The 13,136-nt window shown below is 34.8% G+C and overlaps 1 pseudogene; it reads right to left on the bottom strand.

Moving 5' to 3' along the window:
• Positions 1-12,802, bottom strand: part of LOC101360584 (mitochondrial intermediate peptidase pseudogene) — a 60,418-nt pseudogene extending 47,616 nt beyond the window's left edge.
• Between the last annotated feature and the right edge of the window lie 334 nt (positions 12,803-13,136).

Raw genomic sequence — 13,136 nt, 5'->3', positions numbered from 1 at the left:
GGAAATAATAAGAATTAGAGCAGAATTAAATGAAATAGAGAATAGGAAAACAATTGAAAGAGTTAACAAGAACGAAAGCTGATTCTCTGAGAAGATCAACAAAATTGATAGACCACTGGCCAAACTGACAAAAGAAAAACAGGAGAGGAAGCAAATAACCTGTAAAAGAAATGAGATGAGTCATATCACAACAGACCCAACTGAAATTAAAAGAATCATAGCAGAATACTATGAAAAATTGTACTCTAACAAATTTGAAATCTTAGAGGAAATGGACAAATTTCTAGAAACTCACTACCTACCTAAACTAACACAAACAGATGTAGAACAACTCAATAAACCTGTAACAAAAGAAGAGATTGAAAATGTAATTAAAAAATCTCCCAACAGAAAAAGCCCTGGCCTGGACGGCATCACTAGAGAATTCTATCAAACTTTCAGAGAAGAGTTAACACTACTACTACTGAAGGTATTTTAGAGCTTAGAAAAGGATGGAATACTCCCAAACTCACTCTATGCAGCCAGCATAACCCATATACCAAAACCAGTTTAAGACACCACAAGAAAAGAAAATTATAGACCAATATCCCTCATGATCATTGATGCAAAAATCCCCAACAAAATTCTAGCCAATAGAATTCAGTAACATATAAAAAAAATAATTCACCATGATCAAGTGGGATTAATACCAGGTATGCAGGGATGGTTCAACATTAGAAAAACAATCAAAGTAATCCATCACATAAAAAAAAGACAAGAACCACATGATCTTACCAATTGATGCAGAAAAGGCATTTGACAAAGTCCAACACCCATTCATGATAAAAGTCTCAACAAAATAGGAATAGAGGGGAAATTCCTCAATATAACTAAGGGCATTTATACAAAACAACAGCCAACATCATCCTAAATGGAGAGACTTTGAAAGCATTCCCCTTGAAAAAAGGAACCAGACAAAGATACCCTTTATCACCACTCTTAATTCAACATTGTGCTGGAGGTCCCAGCCAGAGCAATCAGGCTAGAAAAAGAAATAAAGGACATCCAGATTGGTAGAGAAGAAGTCAAAGTATCTCTATTTGCAGATGATATGATCTTATACACAGAAAAATCCAAAGAATCCACAAGAAAACTACTGGAACTAATAGAAGATTTCAGCAAACTGTCAGGATACAAGATAAACATACAAAAATCAGATGGATTCCTTTACACCAACAAAGAGAACCTTGAAGATGAAACCACCAAATCAATGCCATTTACAATAGTCCCCAAGAAGATAAAATACTTAGGAACAAATCTAACCAGAGACATAAAAGACCTATATGATGAAACCTACAAGACACTACTGCAAGAATCCAAAAGATACCCACATAAGTAGAAAAACATACCTCGCTCATGGATAGGTAGACTCAACATTGTGAACATGTCAATCCTACCCAAAGCGATCTACAGATACAATGCAATCCTGATCCAAATTCCACTGGCATTTTTTAATGAGATGGAGAAAAAAATCACCAACTTCATCTGGAAAAGGGAAGAGGCCCCAAATGAGTAAAGCATTACTCAAGAAGAAGAATAAAGTGGGAGGCCTCACACTACCTGATTTTAGAACCTATTATACTGCCATGGTAGTCAAAACAGCCTGGTATTGGTACAACAACAGATACATAGACCAATGGAACAGAATTGAGAATCCAGACATAAATTCATCCACCTATGAGCAGCTGATATTTGACAAAGGCACGAAGTCCATTAATTGGGAAAAAGACAGTCTCTTTGGCAAGTGGTGCTGGCATAACTGGATATCCATCTGCAAAAAGCTGAAACAAGACCCATACCTCACACCATGCACAAAAACTAACTCAAAATGGATCAAAGACTTAAATATAAAATCAAAAATAAATATAAATAAAGATCCTGGAAGAAAAAATAGGGACAATGCTAGGAACCCTAATACATGGCATAAACACCATACGACTCATAAGTAACAGTGCACAAACACCAGAAGAGAGACTAGATAACTGGGAACTCCTAAAAATCAAACACTTTTGCTCATCCAAAGACTTCACCAAAAGAGTAAAAAGACAACCCACAGACTAGAAAAAAATTTTGGCTATGAAAATCCGATCAGTGTCTAATCTCTAAAATCTAAAAGATACTTCAAAACCCCAACAACAAAAAGACAACCCAATTAAAAAATGGACAAAGGTTATGAACAGGCACTTCACCAAAGAAGATATTTAGGCAGCTAAAAGTCACATGAAGAAATGCTCACGATCATTAGCCATTAAAGAAATGCAGATCAAAAACATAAAGAGATATCATCTCACACAACAAGGCTAGCACTAATCCAAAAAACACAAAATAATAAATGCTGGAGAGGTTGTGGAGAGACTGGAACACTTACACAATGTCAGTGGGAAAGTAAAATGGTACAACCACTTTGGAAATTGATTTGATGCTTCCTTAAAAAGCTAGAAATAGAAGTACCATACGTTCCAGCTATCCCACGCCTCGGAATATGTCCTAGAGAAATAAGAGCCATCACACAAATAGATATACCCACACCTATGTTCATTTCAGCACAGTTCACAATAGCAAAAAGATGGAAACAACCTAGGTGCTCATCAACAGAAGAATGGATAAACAGATTATGGTATATCCACACAATGGAATACTACACAATGATAAAGAACAACAATGAATCTGTGAAACATAACAGGGAGGAAGCTGGAGGTCATTATGCTGGGTGAATTTAGTCAGTCACAGAAAGACAAATATTGTATAAGACCACTATTATAAGAAGTCAAGAAAAGGTTTAAACACAGAAGAAAACATTCTTTGATGATTACAAGAGTGGGGAGGAAGGGTGAGAGTTATTTACTAACTAGATAGGAGTTAAGAATTATCTTAGGTGAAGGGAAGGACAGCACACACTAAAGGGGAAGTCAGCACAACTGGACTAAACCAAAGCTAAGAAGTTTCCTGAAATACAATCAAACACTTTGAGGGACAGAGTAGCAGGGGTAGGGGTCTAGGGATCATGCTTTCAGGGGATATCTAGGTCAACTGGCATAACAAAGCTTATTAAGAAAATGTTCTGTATCCTACTTGCTGAGTGGAGTCTGGGGTCTTAAAAGTTTGCAAGTGGCCATCTAAGATGCATCAATTGGTCTCAACCACCTGGAGTAAAGGAGAATGAAGAACACCAAAGACACAAGGAAAGTATTAGCCCAAGAGACAGAAAGGGCCACATAAACCAGAGACTTAATCAGCCTTAGACTAGAACTAGATGATGCCTGGCTACCACCAATGACTGACGTGACGGGGAATACAACAGAGAGTCCCAGATGGAGCAGGAGAAAGGTGAGGTGCAGAGCTAAAATTCTAGTAAGAAGACCAGACTTAATGATCTGACCGAGACTGGAAGAACCCCAGCAAGCATGTCCTCTGCATTCTCTATCAGCCCATAACTAAAACAATTTCTGAGGCCAACTCTTCAGACAGGGATTGGACTGAACTGTGGGACATAAAGTGATACTCGTGAGGAGTATGCCTCTTAGCTCAGGTAAATACAAGAGACTAAACAGGCAGCTTCTGTCTGGAGGTGAGAAGGGAAGGCAGAGAGGGTTACGAGCTGGTTGAATGGACATGGGGAATCGGATGGAAAGGAAGAGTGTGGTGTCACGGTATGAGCAGAACAATTAGGGTCTCATAACAATGTATGTATACATTTTTGTATTGGAAATAATAAAAAAAAATTGAAAAAAGTTTGCTATTAAAAGAAAAAAAATTCCATCCAGTTATAGCATCTAGTTCAAACACCAGAGTTTAGTAATATGAAGTCCTTGGTATCATATGTGGATGTGGCTCCCTGTTGTCTAGCATCTTATGAATAAAGAGACACACTTTCTGCTTTTCTCCCCCACACTCAGTATACAATGATGGTATCAGGACAAATAAGTAAAGTAAAAATTCCTAATTAGTAAAAGAAAACTGGAAACTCATTCATGGCACTGATGTTGGTAGGAATTGTAGAGGTCCTCTGTTCTGGCAGTGGAGGATGTCCCTAGATCAAATGTTGAACATGTTTTCTGGGAGAAACCCTCATCCAATGATGTTAATTGCCCATGGTTCTACTTGCAAAAGGCTCTTCCTGGTATGAGATTACTCATAGCCCATTCTGATGGATACCTGGGGAAAAGATCTTCCTCTGGAGCTGTACAGGTTTCACAGTACACTGTTTGCATGTGATGATGTTCTTTCTGTATGTTTCTATAATGATCTCAAAATCCATAAAGTAGAAGTCGCTATTATGCTTTCAAAATACATATATATAAGCATTCATAATATGAACTTAGAAATATGTCTACCTTTGTGAGGTTAACATAAACTTAAGTCATTAGAAACCTGTAAGTCACAAGAAAGTTATTTAGAAAATTTCTGAACTTAGAAATATATAGAAGCATAAAAATATAGAAGCATATGACATATGTAAAGAATGTAAACAACCTTTAAGTTCACTTTGTCCCAGCTTACTGTTTCACAAGAAAACAAAACATAAATCTAAACAACCTCCCTAATTTCTAGTCTTGAAGAAAAGATGTGTCATTTGACTACTCTCTAAACTTGGAGAAAAGACATAACATATATCTTTGCTGTTGTATGGACCCAAGGTGACAAATTCACATATAAACCCTAAATTTCTGCTCACTCAGTGAGAGAAGGCAGAGATGGAACTGAGATTCTGTCCACAGCTGCAGATCCTGGACCCTGTCTACAAGAGACCTCTGCCAAGTTCGAGCTGTGGTTAAGCCTTCTTCCTGAGGTCCCTTTTGAAACCTGAAGTCTAAAGATTTGGACTGTAACTATTGAACTTACATTGTAATTGTAAATTCTTATTCTCTGGTTCTAAATGAATGTTGTGATGTCTTACTTGCCTGCCTTACCATGACTACCTTTCAATAAACTGAGTTTGTGAGTGACAAACCTGAGTATTTCTCTATTAATTTTCTAAGATAAAATCCTACACAACTCATAACATTGCTCTATACTCAGAATTCGTTTTCCAATGCAATCCCCTCAGACACTTAGAAGGCATTTGGCCTATTTGTTTCTAGTCATTTCCAAGTGTTAGTATCCATACTGAATGTACTTTCCTAGTCATAATGCTGAAGACTACTTTATTGTGTGTTTCTTCACCGGCAAGCCAATTGTTCTTTCACATTTTAATAACAGCTACTTTGAAGACATTTAAAACAAAGAATTTATTTGGCTGAGAACATAATATCTTTTATCTAGTGATTCTAAAGGTGAGTTCCCCTCCCTTTTTAAAACTTTTTGACTCAGAAGTTGCAATGGGCCATTATTGCTCTTGAACCCTTATAATCTTATTTCCTGCTTTTTTGGGATCCAGAGGAGGCTTGACTTTCTACCTTGAAAAACACACAGATATCTAGACTTCCCATATTTTTTATTTCACCTTGAAAAGTAAACACTATTTGCCTGAATTCAACCTCTTTCTTATGATAGCTGTTTTATGAAAGCAAGGAATAACCAACATCCACTAACATTCTCTTTTCAGTCACTTTTCTTAGAGCTATAGATTCAGGAGACTGTTCAAATTATTGCACTCAACAATTTTACCAACTTATTGACAGTTTACACGATGAGTTTCATACTGCAATATCTCATTTTTCACTGCCTGCTATATGCCACATATTTTACCATTTGTTATGGCTATATCTTATACTACTAACGTCTGCATTTGTTAGAACATATTAGACTTGATAAAAAACAAATTTTGCTACAGTATTAATTTTGTATATTATGACCGTTGTTTATATATACAAAAATGATTATAATGACTGAAGACTCCAAATAGCCAGATAATTGGAACCTTCTTATTCGCTACAGCTATTTGTCTTGCACCTTTATTAAGAAATAGTTTATTTGAATTCAATTTAGTTCAGCAGATTCTTTTAGATACATTAAGCATTGTGGACACAAATTCATAATACAAAATTTCCATCAAGTGGCTTTCAATTTATTAAAGAAAATGGACAAAAAATAGTGCTAATACAGTATAGGATAATTTAGAGGTATATGTAAAATGTTATGAGAACACAGAAAAGGGACATTTAGTTCAACTTGGGGTTTAGAGGATTTTTTTTGGTATCCAGTGAGTGCAAACAGTTAACACTCTTTGCTGTTAGCCAAAAGGCTGAGATTCAAGTCCATCTAGAGATGTCTTAGAAGGAAAATCTGGCAACCACTTCTGAAAAATCAGTCATTGAAAACCCTATGGCACACAGTTCTACTCTGACACACATGGAGTCATGAGTTGGAATAAAAGTGAGAACAATTTCTTTTCTTTAAAGGTAAATATTGAAATCTGGCTCCCAACCAAACAAAAAATGGAGAAGGATAGAGTCTGCACAAAGGCACAGAGGAATGAAATAGCATAAGTAGAATTTTGTCAAATATTCTTGACCCTGAGTCCCTGTAAGAAGTGCATATTATATCACCATCAAGTCTACCCATACCCATGTAGAAAATTGAGAGAATAATTTTGTAAAAAATATTAGTTTTTCTTTATGTAAGCTCTGCACACTCTGGGTGGTAGAAAAGGTTAAGCGCTCAGCTACTTACTGAAAGGTTAGCAATTTGAATCCACCCACAGATGCCTTGGAAAAAAGTCCTGGTGATCCACTTTCAAAACATCATAGCCATTGAAAGCCTTGTGAAGCACAGTTCTATTCTGAAACAAATGAGGCTGCTATGTGTCAGAATCAACTTGAAGGCAACTGGTTTGGCTTTTATATGTAAGATACCATAATATTGTATATTCAGTTCTATTAATTTGTTTCTCAATACACAATTGTAAGTCATGCCCCATATTTTGGTACTGTGGTATATTTTATGTATCACACCACTGTTAGATATTTCTCACAGACTTTCTAATGTTGCCATAATATTTTATTGTAATTTTAAATAAATGGATACATACATAAAATTGTATTTAAATGTTTTACACTTAGTTCCTATATAACTATTAACTAAACATATTTCATAATTTTAATACAAAGAAAACTTCAGATGAGATAGAATTTAGCAGCAATAAATTTATTATAATAGCTGACACTGATTTGTTGAAATTGAATAACAAATGTTGCATTTAAAGCAGAGATGTTTGTTTGTTTTCTTTTGCTATTAATTCAGTTTATTAGTAGACTCATTATGATTGTCACTGATAAAAGTTTTAACAACTAAGCAATTATTTTTAATAGGGTATTCCCTAACTACCATACATTACGTAAGTTACTTGTGGAAAAATTTTGATGAATTTTTGTTACAGTACTAATGAACTCTGACGTATTGGTAAGTACAAAGACTGTCTCTCTATACATATTTCTTTACAATATGAATGTTCAAAACAATATGCAGGTGTTTTTGGAATGTCTACATTTCTGCATTTTCTTATTATGACTTAATTATCCCAACACTTATTCATATATTAGTCAAACTAACTTTTACTCAGCTTGATGTAATAATCTGCTATGAATGCTATTCATATATTTAAATGCATATGTGTTTGCTTTTCAAAGTCGTCACGAATTAAAAAATACTACTTGGCGGCTATTTGATTTTAAACATAGATGTAGACTTAGGCACATAGGTGTAGGTATTGTATACTTAGTTATAAACTATGCATTGGGTATGTGTATAATATTATTTTTAAGTGCAATGTAAAAATAAAAATAATATTGATAATTCTTGAACTACTGAGAATACTTTCAGGAACTCCTGGAATTTCAGTTGAAATTTTTGGATCTCAATTGAAGAATTAATCTTTTGATTATGGAGAGGAACTGAACTATGTAAAAAAGGGTAGGATAAAAAAAAGTGCACTAAATGAAGGATGAAAACTGTACGGAACAAGACAAGCATTAGTATTTCTAATTTTTTCAGCACAGTGTCTCCCAATTTGCAAATTTAAGTGCTGTTGAACTTAAAATCATTTATCACATTGACTTGGAAATGACCTCAGATTCTCCTAGGTTAATGCTTTGAGCTTGTGTTTTTGCCATTTTTTGAAATCAATTAATGTAACTGTAAGAATTGTGGTTAAATTTTTTGACTCATTTTGAATTATTATATTGATTTTCACCTATCCTGTCTAGTGCATTTGTGGCTTATTAGAAAGGCAGAAGGTTATAATAGTAAAGGCTTCCAGATCTATGCACTTTGAAGACTTCAATAATCATTTTGAGCCTAATATCAATTAATCTCAATTTGCTGCCGACATCAACTTTACTGTTACTTTAAACATACTTTAAATTGTAAGGAAATCATTATTATGTAGAGAAATAATAAGACTTTTCCAGTAAATGTTACACCACATAAGATGTTTTGAATTGATTTCTTCACCCATTTTAATCTAAAAAAATGACCCTACAGTAAACAGATAACACCCTATAATAGAATTTTATTCTCTTTGAGATTTTCCAATGATAGATACGTTTAGAGCTTAAATTAAATCATTATCTTATTTAATATTTCCTTTACATTTTACCCAAGACAAAAATAAGCTCCCAAAGTATAGAGGTAGAACTTATTGAAACTTAAACTGTAAAATTTGGAAATAGCTTTTGGTAATTGATTAAAAAAAAAATCTGCTTCAGTCAGTTATCCTACATGGATTGTTGGAAACTGGAACTTGAATGTATTAGTTACATATTTATTTTATGGCTAATGCTTTAGTATTATAAAAATTAATTATGTTGAAATATTTTTTAATCTGTCCAGATTTTTTAATTTCTTTTTTTCTCAGTCGATGTGAGGTTGATAAACTGAGCCAATATTCTCAAGAAAGATTACTCTTTATTTATAGTTTAATATATTTACCTGACTGTCGCTTTCTTTCTCGTTAAATATTCTGTTTTCCCTCAATTGCAAACAGGAACACATTTGCTTTCTCCCATCTAGTGTTTAATCTGGCAGGTTTAAATTAATTGTTTCAAACCTTTAGTTGTACATGATAAATACAATTAATTACATTTTGGCATAATATAAGAAAAATAATTCACTCCTCATAGTCATTTAACTCTCCTTACTTTGTCCACAGAGCTTTATAAAATCAACATGTTATTTTAGAACAGTTTTAGATTTACAGAAAAGTTGCAAGGACAATACAGAGTGTTCTCATACACCCCACACTCAGTTTCTCCTATTAACTTTTTATATTAGTATGGTACATTTGTCACAACTAATGAACCAATATTGATGCATTATTTTTAATTAAAGCCCTTAGGTTTTACCAAACAACCTTTTTCTGCCCCAGGATCCCATTCAGGATACCATTACATTTAGTTGTCATGTCTCTTTAGGCCCCACTACGCTGTGAAGATTTTTCAGACTTTTCTTGTTATTGATGAATTGACAGTTTTGTGGAATATTAGTCAGGTATTTTGTAGACTGTTTTAAATTTAATGGGTACTCTTGGTGGCATAGTGGTTAAAGTGTTCGCCTACCGTCATGGATTGAATTTTGTTCCCCCAAAAATATGTGTATCAATTTGGCTGGGCCACGATTCCCAGTATTGTATGATTGGCCTCCATTTTGTGATTGTAATTTTATGTTAAAGAGGATCAGAGTGGGATTGTAACACCCTTATGAAGGTCACATCCCTGATCCAATGTAAAGGGAGTTTCCCTGGGGTGGGGCCTGCACCACCTTTTATCTTACAAGAGATAAAAGGAAAGGAAGCAAGTAAAGAGCTGGGGACCTATATCACCAAAAAGCAGTGCAGGCAGCAGAGCGCATCTTTTGGACTTGAGGTTCCTATGCTGAAATTCTCCCAGACTAAGGGAAGATTGATGACAAGGACCTCCCTTCAGAGCCAGCAGACAGAGAGCTTGACGTCCCCTGGAGCTGATGCCCTGAATTTGGACCTGTAGCCTACTAGACTGTAAGAGAACAAACTTCTCTTTGTTAAAGCCATCCACTTGTGGTATTTCTGTTATAGCAGAGCAGTAGATGACTAAGATACCTGCCAACCGAAATGTCTGCCTTTCAAATCCACCAGCCACTCTGGGAGAGAAGGATGTGGCAGTCTGCTTCTGTAAAGATTACAGCCTTGGAAACCCTATGGGGTAGTTTTACTCTGTCCTTACAATGTTGCTATGAGTCGGAATCAACTCAATGGCAGTGGGTTTGGTTTCTTTTTTTTGGTATTTAGATTATTTTTATAAATGTATTTCTCATGATTAGACTGCAGATATGAATTTTTGGACAAAGTGCTATTCTCACCACATCATATCAAGGGTACATACTATCAATGTGCCTTATTATTGTTGGTATTAACCTGATCAGCTGGCTGAGTAGTGTTTGTCAGTTTTCTCCACTCTCAAGCTATTTCAACGTTTCACCAGGCTCAAGTAATTCTTACTTCTATTACATTATTTTTTACCCAAATGCTCTCTAGTCTTCAGGGACAAGTCTGTGTCATCTCTTCTAACAAGCCTTTCCTCAACTGTTCCATCCAGACTAGTGGCCTTCAGTTTATAAATATCTGGCACTTATTACAATTATTTATTTGACCTTAATCACGCAGTATCTTGAATTGTTATTTTTATTTCTGTTCCAGCTTCCTTCCTCAAATCGACCTTTTTTTTTGTATTGCTTGCACAGTATTATGTACTGAGTAGGTGCAAAGTATTTACTTGTTACTTTTAAGTATGCCTGTACAGGTAAGAAAGGAAAACTAACTATAACCCTCTTCACCAAGGTGAATACTTTCTTGTCTTCTTAATTGTATCTGTTATAATCTTAGTTATCTAGTGCTGCTATAACAGAAATACCACAAATGGATGGCTCTAACAAAGAGAAATTTATTCTTTCACAGTCTAGGAGGCTAAAGGTCCAAATTCAGGGTGCTGGCTCTAGGGGAAGGCTTTCTCTCTTGGCTCTGGGGGAAGGTTCTTGTCATCAATTTCCCCTTGTCTAGGAACTTCTAAGTGCAGGGACCCCAGGTCCAAAGAACATGCTATTCTCTTTGCTCTTGTTTCTTGGTGGTATGATGTTCCTCATGTCACTCTGCTCACTTCTTTCTTTTATATCTCAGAAGAGATTGGCTTAAAACACCACCTCATTAACATCATAGAGGTAGGGTTTACAACACATAGGAAAATCACATCAGATGACAAAATAGTGGACAATCACACAATACTGGGAGTCGGCCTAGTCAAGCTGACACACATTTTGTAGGGACACAATTCAATCCATAACATAATCCATTTGCCCCACAAATAAAGTGCCATAGACTATAACTGCTAAAATTGGAGGGCAGAATTTTTAGAGGATAGAGTATAATAAATTGATTTTTATAGATTTCTAGGGTTTATAAAATATTCTTTAAATATTATGAATCTCTTTTATTCCACCTCTCCTATTACGTGGATATTACTTTTAAAAACACCACCTACAATGTCTGTTTTCATTTCATCCACTGTATAAATTTTAGTTTTACATTAAAAAATATGGACAATGAATTTCCCTTGGAAAAAGTATTAATGACAACAAGCTGAAGTAGTATTTCTGTTAGTTTCAAGGATATTTATGCATATACAAGTCTATTAGTGAAAGAAAGTAATTCATATCTTATGGTCAGCAAACATTAGGAACTATTTTTATAACTTGTGTTAAACTAATTCTCAAACATTTCATAATCATTTACCTCTACGCTTAAATCAAAATAACTTGCAAAGAAACCTTTGGTGCCATCGAGTGGATTCTGACTCAGAGTAACCCTATAGGACAGAGTAGAACTGCCCCTTTGGGTTTTCAAAGCTGTAATCTTTACTGAAGCAGATTGCCGCATCTTTCTCCCGCAAAGCGGCTGGTGGCTTCAAACCCAGATATTGGTCAGCAGCCGAGTGTCAAACCACAGTGCCACTAATGTTCAACTTTTAAAGAAAGTTATTTCTTTACCCATGTAATTCTTTCTTACCTATGTATTCAGGTGTATCTTATCTAAGTGTTATTTTCCAGAACTATTTTATGACCATAAGAATCCCTTTTGGAGGTTTTTATTATTATTATTGTTTTCAAGTTTTATTCCTCCAGGTATCATCAGTATAAGTTTCCAAATAGTTTAATGCAGCTGAAAATTTCAAATTGATAAAGTTGAATTATACCCTAAACGTGAATAAATGCCTCAGTCTGAAGGACTAGGACTTCTCAAAGCTGACTGACGATGAAAAAGTAATTTAATAGCACAGAACAATTATTTTCTTAATTTATACACAAAACAAACATACCACACACAAAAAATTTAAACTCTGATATCTTAATGTGAGAGTTTAGTTCATTAACCCATCACACTGACTACACAAATCTCTTGATACTGAAATACATTAAAGAGAAACATAAGATAAATCACGTTACAGTGATTTGCTGTCCAGTAAAGAGAACTTTTCTTAAATTTCAGCTGCGTAACCACAGGGCATTACCGCACATGAGATTTTTCTCAGCATTTTGCCATCTGAAATAAACATGAAGGCAACTGCCATAAAAATGATTTCTTTTGTTTTATAAGAACACGCCTATCATAAACCAGCATACTTTAGCATGTTGTAGAGGAAACAGGAATTCCATTTCCAGTAAGAATGAAATAATCCACTCTTCCTCATTATATTTATGCTAAGCTTTGTAAAAACTGTAGGATTTATTTTTATGGCCTTTTCAAAAGCAGGAGATGAAACGAGGAAAAGAGAACCCACTGACCTTCAGTGTTCGCCATCACGGTGTCCAAGATTGTATTGCTGGTTTTTTTCACAGGCCTATTATGCCTATTCTGTTCATGAATGAAAGGAATATGTCAAAAAGCCAAGTTCAATTGTTTTAAATTAGCTTGTTCTGATCGTTTAATTTAATATTGAAAGTTTATGATTATTTCTTGTGAAATTCACTGCTTAGAATGTGTATTCCTGACTTTTTCAGTATAGTAACTAGTTAAAGACATTTGGAAAATGAATGAAGCAACTTGGGATACATTTAAGAAATGTTGAGTTGGGATTTTGTCCCTTTTAATTTGGGGAAGAGCTTCTTTAAAACGTAGAATACATTGGGGTCCT

The sequence above is a fragment of the Trichechus manatus genome, unplaced genomic scaffold (genome assembly GCF_000243295.1).
Source record: "Trichechus manatus latirostris isolate Lorelei unplaced genomic scaffold, TriManLat1.0 scaffold00056, whole genome shotgun sequence".
Lineage (NCBI taxonomy): Eukaryota > Metazoa > Chordata > Mammalia > Sirenia > Trichechidae > Trichechus > Trichechus manatus.
Note: the sequence above shows the minus strand (reverse complement) of the source record. Positions and strands in the feature narration are given on the sequence as shown.